The sequence below is a fragment of the Pistacia vera genome, unplaced genomic scaffold (genome assembly GCF_008641045.1).
Source record: "Pistacia vera cultivar Batoury unplaced genomic scaffold, PisVer_v2 Contig15, whole genome shotgun sequence".
Lineage (NCBI taxonomy): Eukaryota > Viridiplantae > Streptophyta > Magnoliopsida > Sapindales > Anacardiaceae > Pistacia > Pistacia vera.
In genome coordinates, this window is record NW_022195576.1 from 108175 (window position 1) to 121147 (window position 12973).

At 36.5% G+C, this 12973-nt stretch overlaps 1 long non-coding RNA gene across 1 annotated transcript in view; it reads right to left on the reverse strand.

Annotated features, from left to right (window-relative positions):
• LOC116124135 overlaps positions 1 to 8553 on the reverse strand; it is a 28270-nt gene extending 19717 nt beyond the window's left edge. Inside the window, exons 1-5 of the long non-coding RNA XR_004127167.1 lie at positions 8437 to 8553; positions 8172 to 8237; positions 7671 to 7745; positions 7415 to 7522; positions 6547 to 6681 (exon numbers count right to left, since the gene is read on the reverse strand). This is a non-coding gene — a long non-coding RNA (uncharacterized LOC116124135). The remainder of the gene's footprint in view (positions 1 to 6546; positions 6682 to 7414; positions 7523 to 7670; positions 7746 to 8171; positions 8238 to 8436) is intronic.
• Positions 8554 to 12973: the final 4420 nt, after the last annotated feature.

Sequence of the window (12973 nt, forward strand, 5' to 3'; positions counted from 1 at the left end):
TCAGTTGGACATCAAAAATGCCTTTTTACATGGTGACCTTCAGGAAGAAGTCTATATGGAGCAACCACCTGGATTTGTTGCTCAGGGGGAGTATGGGAAAGTTTGTCATCTTCGAAAATCGTTATATGGTTTGAAACAGAGTCCACGTGCTTGGTTTGGAAAGTTCAGTGAGGCAGTTGCAAAGTTCGGAATGACAAAGAGCAAGTTTGATCACTCAGTCTTTTACAAACAATCGACAGTTGGCATTATTCTTCTTGTTGTATATGTTGATGACATTATCATCACTGGGAGTGACATTACAGGGATTTCATTACTTAAGACATTTCTTCACACCCAGTTTCATACAAAAGATTTAGGAATGTTGACGTATTTCTTAGGGGTTGAGGTAACAAGAAGCAAGAAATGCATCTTCCTCTCTCAAAGGAAATATGTACTTGACTTATTAACTGAGGCAGGAAAATTGAGTGCTAAGCCATGAAGTACGCAAATGTTTCCTAATTCGCAACTTACCAAAGATGGTGAACTATTTGAAGATCCTGAGAGGTATAGAAGACTGGTTGGAAAGTTGAACTATCTAACAGTCACTCATCCTAATATTGCATACTCTGTCAGTGTAGTAAGTCAATTCATGTTTTCTCCTACTGTTGACCATTGGGCAGCGTTAGAATAGATTCTGTGTTATCTGAAAGGAGCTCTAGGACGTGGTATTTTGTACAGAAATCATGGACATAATAATATTAAGTGCTTCTCTGATGCAGATTGGGCGGGTTCCAAGATAGATAGGAGATCCACTACGGGCTACTGTGTTTTTATTGTTGGAAATTTGGTCTCATGGAAAAGTAAGAAGCAAACTGTTGTGTCTCGATCTAGTGCAGAATCAGAATATAGGGCTATGGCCCAGTCTGTGTGTGAAGTGATATGGATATATCAGTTTTTTACTGAAGTTGGTCTTATGGCCTCTTTGCCAGCAAAATTGTGGTGTGATAACCAAGCCGCTCTTCATATTGCTTCTAATCCCGTATTTCATGAACGAACTAAGCACATTGAAATTGACTGTCATTTCATTCGTGAGAAAATACAGCAAGGTTTAATTTCTACAGGATATGTGAAGACTAGAGAGCAACTAGGAGATGTTTTCACTAAAGTTTTGAATGGGGTTCAGATTGATTATATTTGTAACAAGCTAGGCATGATTAACATCTATGCTCCATCTTAAGGGGGAGTGTTGCAGATAATCATGTAAAATCTTACAGATATTGCATGATTAAGTGTATAAATCTATAATAGGATATTAGGATTGTAATCAATGCATGTTAGGAACAAATCTATAAAATAGGAAGTTAGGATATTTATTTCCTAGATTAGTTCTTTATTTTCCTATATATATTGATGTATAATTTGTCAATACAATATGAAAAAATATTACAATCAGTTCCCTATTTGTAACAATTAGAAATTTAATTAATTAAAACATTATATTATAATTAAATAATTACTTAATTAATAATAACATTACATTATATTATAATCATTTAATTAATTATAACATTACATAGTTAAATGATTACTTAATTAATTACAAATTTATAACATTACATTATAAATATTAGTAATTTACTACATTAGTACATTACTTAATTAAATGATTAAAAAATTAATTAATTATAACATTACATTATAGATTTATAGTATGATTACTTAATTTATTATAATATTCCATTATAAACATTAGTACAATACTTAATTAAATGATTAGAAATTTAATTAATTATAATATCAAAATTATAGATTTATAGTATGATTGTTGAATTAATTTAATTAATTGTTTGTATTTTGGTTTTGATTGAGGAATTTTATGTGAATTGTGATGAATTGATTGAATTCAAATGTTGCCCAGAGATTAGAGGATTTATGACTCACATTGGACACAAATGAATGAGTAATCAAAATTTGTTAGGGGTGTATGTGTAAACTTTTAAGGTATTTTTGTTATTTTTTAAACTAATAGGAGGGTAATTGATTTTTTACAGGGTACCCGGGAAAGGAATCAGAACCTGCATTTTAGGTTCCAGTTCCTTGAATTTAAGAACCTGTACTGTGCGGTTCTGGTTCCGGTTCTTTTTTTTGGGAACCTGCACTGTATGGTTCTGGTTCTAGTTCTGGTTTCGATTCTCCCGAAAAATGCAGGGTACCCGAAACCGCTCACCCCTATTATTTACTGTCTCTTTCCGAAGGGATGCATCATGAGAAGTCATTGCTTCTTCAAAAGCTGAGGATCATTCTCTGTAAGAAAGACATGGTAATAATCATCACCAAAACTTTTGGCTTTTCTTACTCTCTTACTTCTTATTTCTAACCCTGAACTTTCAGAAGAATTTTGATGAGTTTTATTTTGAGGTAAAACCTTTTACAATTGATTTTCTTAGGAAAAACATTCTCAAAGAAATCTGCGTTTTTAGATTCAATGATTGTGTTTGCATCATACAAACCAACCTCTTGCTTTATTACCATGAATCTATAAGTAACATTGTTCAGAACATAACCTATAAACATACAATCAACAGTCCTGGTCCTAACCTTTTCCTTTTAGGTTCAGGAATTAGGACTTTACAAAACACCCCCACACTTTAAAATATTTTAGTTTAGGTACATGACCTTTCCAAAGTTCATATGGTGTTTTGCTTGTTTTCTTAAAAGGAATTATGTTTTGTGTGTAACAAGCTAAAAGCATTGCTTCCCCCCACAAATTAAAAGGTGCTCTAGAACTAATCAACATAACATTCACCATTTCTTTTAAAGTTATGTTTTTCCTCTCAGCAACTCCATTTGATTGTGGAGAATAAGGAGGTGTAGTCTCATGTATTATACCATAATCTCTACAAAAGGAATCAAAGTCATTTGACTCATATTCACCTCTTCTATCCGTTCTTAACCTTTTAATTTTTTTATTGAGTTGATTTTCAACTTCATTATTATAAGTTAAGAACATTTTAATTGCTTCATCTTTACTTCTCAATAAGTATACTCTAGTATATCTAGAGTAATCATCAGTAAAAGTTATGTAAAACTATTTTCCTCCTCTGGTCATGGTTTGTTTCAAATCTCTAAGATACTGTGAATTAAATCGAGAAGCTCATTTTCTCGTTCTAGAATTGGTTTACAAGTCTTTTTAGTGGATTTAGATTCCACACACACATCACATTTATCAATATTTGAAATATTGATATTTGATAATAAACCAAGTTCTTTCATCTTTTTCAGATAACTTTAATTCACATGACCTAATCTACAATGCCATAAATCTATTGAATCAATAACATAAGCAGAAGAAGATGCATTTTCATTCATAATGATATTAAGTACATTGAGTTTAAATAACTAGAACAATACCCCTTCCCAACAAAGGCCCCATTCTTGGATATTACAATTTTGTCACCCTCAAAGGAGACTTTCACTCCAACCTTTCCCAATACATAAATAGATGCAAGATTATATCGAATGTTTGGAACATGTAAAACATTACTTAGTCAAAGGGTTTTCCCAGAAGTAAGTTTGAGAAGAATTTTCCCCTTTCCCTAAAAAGGAGTAGAGCGGGAATCACCAAGGTAAACACATTCTTCTCCATCCCTTACTGGTATGTATTCATAGAAAGAATTTCTATCTCCACAAATATACTTTGTGGCCCCAGAATCAATTATCCATTCTTTCTTTTCAGCAATCATGTTCACTTGTGAGACAACCACAACAGCAATAACATCATCTTCCTAAGCTAGATTGGCTTTAGGAGGATTTTTGTTGTCTCCAGTTTTTTTGTATCTGCATTGGCTAGCAAAATGTCCGGTTTTCCCACACACAAAACAGTGTCCTTTCTTTTTGAAATTGTTGGGTTTTTGTTATTAAACAATTTCTTGTTATTGTTTTTAAAACCCTGTGGTTTCTTATTCTTAGGTTGAGGAGAAGCCACTTGATTTTCAACAACATTAGCCTTGGATGTTAATTCCTTGGCCTTAGGGGTGGGAAAAAAAGTTCGAAAACCAAACCAGACCGAAACTGAATAAAAAATTCGGTTTTTTTGTAAATCGGTTTGGTTTCGGTTTTCAAAATTTCATAAATTGATTATCCGGTACGGTTTATGGATTTTTTCAAACTGGTTACCCAAAACCAGATTTTAAAACCGGTTTAAAAAAAAAAATATATATATTTAATATAGGGGAAAAATGTCTTGTCTAATATTGTCAAGAACATGGGAAAGTGTTCAGCTTACATTTACGAGTCAAACCAAACCCAACCCCTAGGCATCTCTCTCTCTCTCTCTCTCTCTCTCTCTCTCTCATTTCTACATCTCATGTGTAGATTTGTACCTCGGGGCTGGTGCTTCTTCAATCTCTCTCCCACTTTAGCCTTCTCCTCTTTCTCTTAACTATTCAAATTCCATTCTCATACTCTCTCTTTCTCGCGACTGAACTTAAGTTCTTTGGCATGGAGAGGAAAGAAACAACTTCCTCATAATCTCAGTTCTAGAAATTTCTTCATCATCAATGAAACTTTTGAGGTACGTGGCTTCTCGTTCCAATCTGTATTTCTGATTAATTTGTTTTCTTGTGTTATTGTATTTAGAACTTATTGTTATGAGTTTTTGTAGACCTTTAGGGCGCCATTCCAAGATCAATCCTGAGATAATCAAATCTGTTATTGCCTCAGACCGAAATACTTTTGATTCAAAGAAGATTAATTTTTTTTTAATTTAAAATTCGGTTCAAATCGGTTAACCGGTTTTTCAAACCGATTATTCGGTCTAGTTTAAAATTGGTTTAAGCACTAATTTGGTTTGGTTTTGGTTTGGATTTTTTCTTGAACCGGTTTTTCTGTTCGGTTTGAAAAATGTCACAACCAGTTCTGTTAGCTGGTTTTTCCCACCCCTACTTGGCCTTATCGGCTTTATCTCTAAGCCTATTCATCTCCTCAATCCTAATATGTACTATCACATCTTCTAAGCTCATTTGCTTCTGCTTATGTTTCATACTATTCTTATAATCTCTTCATGAATCTGGAAGTTTCTCAATTAAACAACAAGCCACAAAAGTTTCAGGAAGAATTATTTCTTCATTTTTCAAATCATTTATCAATAAATGAAAATCATGGACTTGCATGGATACCTATTTTTCTTCTACCATTTTAAAATCTAGGAAGTTTCCTATGACATATTTTTGTGATCCAGCATCCTCAACAACATATTTCTTTTTCAGGATTGTCCATATCTCATGTGCAGTCTTATAAGCGCAATAAACATTACAAAGCTCATTTGATAATGTACTGAGGATAGTATGGCGACATACCTTATTTCCTTTCTTCCATGTATCAAGTTTTTTGTCAAAATTGTCCACTCCAGGTTTTGGTTCTTTTGTTGAGAGATACTTTGCAAAACCGAGCACGTCCAGGTAGTTGAATACTTTTTCTTGCCACCTCTTGAAATGAGCTCTAGCGAAAGGCTCAATTTTGGAGATGTCAGGAAGTGATTTGGTGGTGAGAATTGCAGCGTCCATCTTGATAAAATTTTGATCTTAAGATTGTTGAATTTTAATAATAATTAGCAGCAAAACAGTAGAAGAACAACAGGAAAACAACAGAAAAACAGTAGAAGTACAGTAGCAAAACAACAACAAACACAACAGCGAAACAGCAGCAAAATAGCAATGAACACAACAGCAAAACAACAACGAACATAGCAGCGTCAAGGCGTGCAAAAGCACTGTCCTTAAGATAAGATTTCCGCCCCACTAGAAGGATCTTCCCGATGCAAATGGCTCAGATGCAGACCAACCTCCAGGATACAATGACGAGCTTCTATTTAAAGTGCACTCTTTAATCGAAGCTTAGAACAGTATAAGATAAAATAGAAGTGGTGGAGCTGGAAAAAAATAAAAATTATCTCAAGTAGGAAAATTGTCACTGCATATAAGAGAATAAAACACCCCCTTTTATACTTGCCTCTTACATGTAACAACCATTTTTTTAATTATTAAGATTGAAACTGCCTAGCTTTCATAACAGCCATTTTTAATTTAAAAAAATGAAACTGCCCAACCATGATTTGAATTGTAAAGTAACTGAAGTAATTGCAATTGCATTCAAGTCATAACAGTCCAAAATTTTAATTACATTCAAATCATAACAGTCCAAAAATTTAATTAAAAAATTGGTATTTTGAAATACCATAACAACCCAGCTTTTATAACATATTCCACCTAATGAGTTAACCTTTTGGGTGTGAAACTTCAGCTCGTGACAAAGGACTGAGTTACTTCCATGTTACCTGCTAGATACAATCAACTCACCAATCAAAATTCTATTATGTGAGTGATAGACCAAAAAAATCTAAAATATTTTTCCCTATATTTAGGTTGTAAGATTAATGTCAAAGAGAAGATTTGGGATTTGTTAAAAAAAAAAAAAAAAATTGATGTTAACAAGAAGTATGATTCATCATNACAAAATAAGATCTGCAGAAATAATGAAAGAGATTTGACAAGGACAGAAATTTCTTACCTGTACTGGGACCATGAGCACTAGCATCAGTGATCCAAGGAGTGAAGCAGCACCCAGTTGCTGGTAAAGAAGAACCATAGCCATTGTGATACGGAATGGAGCTGACCATAACCCGTGAAGTTGTTGGCACATTTGCTCAAAGAAGTTAAGGATGTATTAGTAACAACTCAATCCCCTTTCCCCAACCCCAACCCAGGCATCTGGAAACGATGGTAATAAAAAAGGGAAGAAATCATAGCACCGTTGCAGATTGCGGCAACATTACTTTCTATCACAGGAAATCTTGAAATGTATCACATCATGTTAGATCATTGCATCTGCATTTCAACGTGCCTTAGATTTTTCTTGCTAAGTGAACCAGCAATTCAGTTTAGATTATGATGCCAATCTAAAAGTGACACTAGGACTATCGTGCAATCATCTAACTCAAACCACTGACAAGCAACTAAGGACTTTAAAATGCTGCCATGCTGCTTTAAGATCAGACTTGTATGCTTTAACCACTACTGGAAAGCTTGATAAGTTATCACTTAACCAAAAAGCTTGAATAAATAGGTGCTAGTCCAACAGTAGATTTACTATATAAGTTCTAACAAACACCTTTTCGACCAAAGTATAAGTTGAAAATCAAGACCCAAAAATAGAACTTAGGCTCTAAGAAAGCCAAATTATCTATCAATATGCTCTATTATGGGCATAATGCACTGATTTTAATGTTTTGAAATCTAAAATTTTGTAGATATAAGGAGATTATCTACTGAGATAAAATTAATTAGTTCATGATAATTATGATATAGGAAACAAAGGTGTATCAAGATTTATCTTCTAGATGTAAAAAATATAAAAGTAAAGTTACAAGAAACCATACCTGAAGTGCAGTCGCATCTGTTGTGATCATGTTAGTAATTTTGCCAGAAGGGAAATTCTTGCGACTTTCATGAGTTAGTCTTAAAGATTTGTGAAATATGGCAGCCACCTATAATAATAATAGTAGAACATGAGGCAATAGTTTCATATTGACCAACTCATTCAAGAACCTTAATATCACAATCTAGTGCCACCAGCCAAACCAGAACCAAAAGAACAGACTAACAAGACTTAATAACAAAGAGAGATGCTTTTACCAAAGTTGATCTCAGCCGAAAACCAACTCACCAAACATTCTGAAAAAACTGTGCTTCGCAGAGCACACCGATTGACTGATCCAAGTGAAATAAGATTGTCAGTAACGAATATACAAACTATAATTGCAGCATAAGTAATCAGTTCTTCAAGTTCAAAAAATAATGTACATTCAGTTTCCTATTTAAGGAAAAACTGCAACATTTGTACATAGCTCATACAATTACAAGAGAATAAGCACAAGAATTATTTTATGCAGGCATTGAAATTATTCTAGATGCAGGAGATGGCATTCATTTGTTGTCTATAGGACATGGTTTGAGGAATGGAGGGACAAAAATGAAAAGATCACAGATATTTCCTTGAAAAGAATGAACTATAAGTCAACCAAATAACATCACCAGAAGGGATAACAAGGTATTCAGACTCAAAAAGAAGGTACGAAACATGTCACTAGAAAAATAGAAAGAAATAATAAGAGAAAGAGCAAGTAAGAGTCTTACCACCCCAACGAAAATTAAGAAGGCGTAGGCATAACCAATCCAGGCAGGATCACCCCTTTGCATTGGCTGCAAGCCATAACAAGAGATCACAAATTCGGGTTCCCAAAAAGAAAGGCAAATTTGAATCTACATTATTCTGTTAGTATGTACTAGAAGATACTTAGCTAAAGGAGCCAAAATATTTTTTCCCTCACAAAAATAAGCACCTTTAGATATGGTACCTACGAAATTATCAATGAAGTCTTGGCTAATAAAAAAAGCTAACCTGCAAGAGGTGGTTCAACAGAACAGGCACCACAAACTGAGAGAGACCATATACAATCTACAACATGTTCAAAGAAGAAATAGAGTTGCAAGAGATTTGTAAGAAACGAAGTGAATAATATTTTGACATGTAGCAGTCTAGACAACCTTTACAAAACTGCATGATGCAATAGAATGAAGATTTCAGATTTCAGACAAAATATAGATGCCAACATATCCATGTGGTAACAGTGCTTCACATTCGCCAAGCCTCATATGATTTATGTTACTTTCTCTATTTCTTCTTAATATCAACAGTACACCCTAACTCAAAATATATACACACACTAATATAATTACAAGTATACCCTTACCCTTTACACTGTATATATAAACATGGTTTCTAACACTCCCCTCAAGCTGGAGCATATATATCTATCATGCCCAGCTTGTTACAAATATAGGTTACCCTTTAACTAACTAGAGACTTCGTGAAGATGTCAGCTAGTTGTTCCCCTGTCCTAACATGATTAGTAGCAATAACTTTTGTTCAAGTTTCTCTGTACAAAGTGACAATCCACTTCTATATGCTTAGTCCTCTCGTGAAAGACTGGATTGTTGCTATATGTATCGCTGCTTGGTTGTCACACCACAAGTCCATAGTCCCTGGGTCACCAAACCCATTTCCTAAGCAGATGTCTTGTCCATATGAGCTCACAGTAACTTGTGCCATAGCCCGATACTCAGACTCTGCGCTTGACCTAGCTACAACTGGTTGCTTCTTACTTTTCAAGAAATAAGATTTCCTCCAACAAAAACACAAAAACCAGTCACAGACGTCTATCCACAGAGGATCCTGCCCAATCAGCATCTGAAAACCCTTCTACCTTATTATATGACCATGGTCACTGTAAAGAATCCCACGTCCAGGAGCTCCTTTTAGATATTTCAAGATATGGAGGACCGCATCCCAATGTGATGGCCTAGGAGAAAGACATAAACTGACTAACACACTCATGAAAACGCAATATCTGGACGGGTTACTGTAAGGTAGTTACCTTTTCCCAACAATCCGTCTGTACCGCTCTGGATCCACCAAACATCTCTCTATCCTCAGCATTCAATCTCACATTAGGAACCATAGGAGTGTCACAAGGCTTAGCCTCACTTAGACCCATTTCAGTCAACACATCTAACACATACTTGCGTTGAGAGAGAAAAAATCCCTTTCTTACTCCGAGAAACCTCAACTCCGGAAAATACCTTAAAGTACCCAAGTCTTTGTGTGAAATTTGGAAGCCAAACAGTTTTTCAAACTCTGAATGCCAACATCATCACTGCCAGTGATTACAATGTCATCAACATAAACAACCAAAAGAATGATGCCAGAACTCCGATGCTTATAAAAGACAGAGTGATCATAAGCACTCCTATGTAAACCAGACTGAGTCACCACTTCGCTAAACCTCCCAAACCACGCCCGTGGAGATTGCTTTAAGCCATATAAGATTTCCTCAATTTGCATACCTTTCCTAACTCCCCCTGAGCAACAAACCCGGAGGTTGCTCCATGTAAACCTCTTCAATAAGATCACATGTAAAAAGGCATTTTTTACATCAAGTTGGTGAAGAGGCCAACGATTTGAAGCTGCAAGAAGAGAAATGAATAGTCGGACAGAGGTCATTTTAGCCACTGGGGAGAATGTCTCAGAATAATCAATACCATACGTCTGGGCATAACCTTTAGCAACCAAACGAGCTTCAACCGAGCTACAGTCCCATCAGGATTAGCCTTCAATGTGAAAACCCATTTGCACCCAATAGCTTTTTATTTCAGGCAACCCCATTAGAACCCATGTATCATTATGTTCTAGAGCCAACATCTCTTCTTCCATAGCCCGTCGCCACCCATCATGAGCAATTGCTTCAGACACAGAGTTGGGAACAGACACAGAGTCTAAAGAGGCAATAAAAAGACTTGGAAGATGAAGACAGAGAGTGATAGGAAACAAATGAGGAGATAGGATAGGTACAAGAACGCTTACCTTTACGAAGAGCAATGGGAAGATCAGGATCATGGTCAGAGGATGGCGGAAACGGCTCAGAGGACGAGGCAGTCGATAGGGGCAGTGGATCAGATGTTGCTGCAGGAGTCTCATGCATGGGTGAACTCTGCGAAAGTATACCATGAGTGATAGGAGGACGAGATGGTAGAGGACTATGATGGGTAATGTGGTAAACAAGAAAATCATCAGGGGGTGCTCAAGAGAAGTAGATGAAGTGGAGGACTCAACATATGGAGTGGTTTCAAAAAAGGAAACATCAACTGAGATGAGATACTTACTAGGACAGGAGAAAAACAACGATAACCCTTGATATCGGGAATAACCCAGAATATGCACTTGAGGGACCTAGGTTCAAATTGGATGCATGAGGTCTAACATCCTGAACAAAGCACGTGCACCAAACACTTTAAGAGGAAGAGAGAATAAAGGCTGTGATGGAAAAAGGATGGAGAACGGGATTTGACCGCCCAAAACAGAAGAAGGCATGCGATTGATCAAGTGACATGCTGTAGAGATAGCATCTGCCCAAAATGCTGTAGAGACTTTCATGTGAAAAAGGAGAGTACGAGCAACTTCTAATAAATGACGATTTTTGCGTTCAGCAACTCCATTTTACTGAGGTGTATAAACACATGATGACTGATGAATAATACCTCTAGCAGACAAAAAGGAAGAGAAAGGAGCAGAAAAGTATTCTTTGGCATTATCACTTCGGAGAATTTTAATAGATGAAGTAAATTGATTTGTATTTCTGCATAAAAGGTACAAAAAATGGAGAATATTTCAGAACGATTTTCATAAAATACAACCAGTTACACGTGAAAAATCGTCCACAAAAAATAACAAAATATCGATATCCAGACCTTGACAACACAGGGCAAGGACCCCAAACATCAGAGTGTATAACATCAAAAGGGGCTGGGCTCTTTGTTTATCCTAGGGCTATAGGACACTCTATGGTGTTTTCCAAAATGACACGCCTCACACTCAAGGTGTGACACTGACCCGACATTAGGATACAGCCTTTTCAAAATGGGAAGGGGAGGATGACCAAGGCGACCATGCAGTACGGATAGAGATGAATCACTGGTACACGCAATAGGTTGAGAGATAGGATGGAGACATCATCGAGCATATACAGGCCACTTGATACACGACCCCTCAATAATCTGCCTCGTCCCAAGATCCTGAAAATACAATGAGTAGGAAAAAAGTAAACACCACAATTGAATGCGTTAGTAATTGACTAACTGATAAAAGATTAAAAGGAAAATGGGGAAGACACAAGACAGAGGAAAGAGATAGAGATTGGTTGAGATGGGCGGTACCACATCCAATGGTAGGTGCAGTAGACCCATTAGCTAAAGTGACCGAAGACAAATTAGGAGAAGGTGAAAATGAGGAGAGAATACCTGTATCGCCTGTCATATGGGGGGTAGCACCAGAATCAATAACCCGAGTACTAGAAGTGGACAAGCAGACTGTAGGATTACCTAACTGGGTTAAAGTAGTGGTGGTCGATGGGAGGATGACTGGGAGCAAGCATTCTGAGTGAGACGAGGATATTCTACTGCGGAGATAGTAATCTGTGATGGGGTGGGTAAAAGACCATCCTGAGTTACAACATGAGCAAACTTCTGAGTGGCTTGCATAGTCAGGGGCTTGCCATGAAGTTCCAACAATTTTTCTTGACATGACCCTCAGCACCACAGTGAAAGCAAGTACGAGGGCCAGTAACACGATTGTTCCTAGGATCCCGCTTGTCCCTTTGTTACCTTTGTTATCACTAGACTTCATACTAGCTAGGGCCGCATGATCAACATTAGGATCCTTGAAAGTTTCCTTGTCCTTAGACAATCCTCGATCTTCCCCCTTACTAACTCTAAGAAGGCGAGCAAAGACATCCGTAAGAGAGGGAAATGTCTCACCGGTGAGAAGTTGTGTACGAGCTATCTCATATTCCGGTCTCAACCCAGCTAGAAAACATTGCACAACCACTGTTCTTCTTGTGCTTGCATCATTTTCACGTCAGTAGGAACAGGAAACATAGCCCTTTTTTTTCAAAGGCTTGTTTATCTCTGTATAATATTCGAGCAGTGTCTTCTCTTGCATAGTTGCTCGATATATCTTTAATAACAATTCGTGGGCATGAGACAAGTCTTGTTTACCAGCATACAAAAACTCTAGATACTCCCATAACTCTTGACTGTATCACAGTGACCAATCATCATCCACGGACGAATCAAGAGTATTCTGAATCTGATTGAAAAGCTTATCATCTTCATGAGCCATCTCTTTCGAGTTTTACTGTCATCCTCTGTTGCCTAGGTGGATCCTGATTAAATGGTCTCCCAATCAATGCTGGCACATATCGTCGGATTATTCGCTTCCATTGAATATAATTCTTCTTTCCCAATAATTTCCAATCAGTAATTTTGGTGGAGGAAGTGACAATTTCAGTCACCACCTTTACCGTCCGCAGCCATACTGTCCA